Source organism: Hyposmocoma kahamanoa, unplaced genomic scaffold, assembly GCF_003589595.1.
Source record: "Hyposmocoma kahamanoa isolate Upper Pololo Valley unplaced genomic scaffold, ASM358959v1 98069, whole genome shotgun sequence".
NCBI lineage: Eukaryota > Metazoa > Arthropoda > Insecta > Lepidoptera > Cosmopterigidae > Hyposmocoma > Hyposmocoma kahamanoa.
The window spans coordinates 9,362-9,809 of record NW_020655484.1 but is presented as its reverse complement, the minus strand read 5'-3'; positions in this window follow the sequence as shown (position 1 = coordinate 9,809).

Genomic DNA, 448 nt, shown 5'->3' with positions numbered 1-448 from the left:
ATCTTTTTCGGTTTTTTTTGAGTCCTGCGGCGGCGTCCAACATAATTCACCATCTCTTTTGCTATTTTCTTGTGTACTTGTATGGTTTTTCTAGTACTTCCAAGTACTGAGCATTTAATAATATTTCCGTGTAGTGGATCTACATTAGAATGGAATTATTTATTTCAATCATAGACCCATATAATTTGTTATTAACATTTTCACTTGGAATAGGTTAGTACACAGAACACAAAGACACCACATAAACCTGATGCTATATAGATGGAGTATGTCTCAATAATATTAGTTATGCCGATGACATGGTGCTGCTGGCACCATCGATCAGTGCACTTAGAAAATTGATTGGGGTTTGTGAGGATTATGCCGCCTCGCATGGATTGATGTACAACATCAAAAAGACTCAGTATATGGTCTTTGGGGTCGCCGGTAATAAGAGTCCTAACAATGT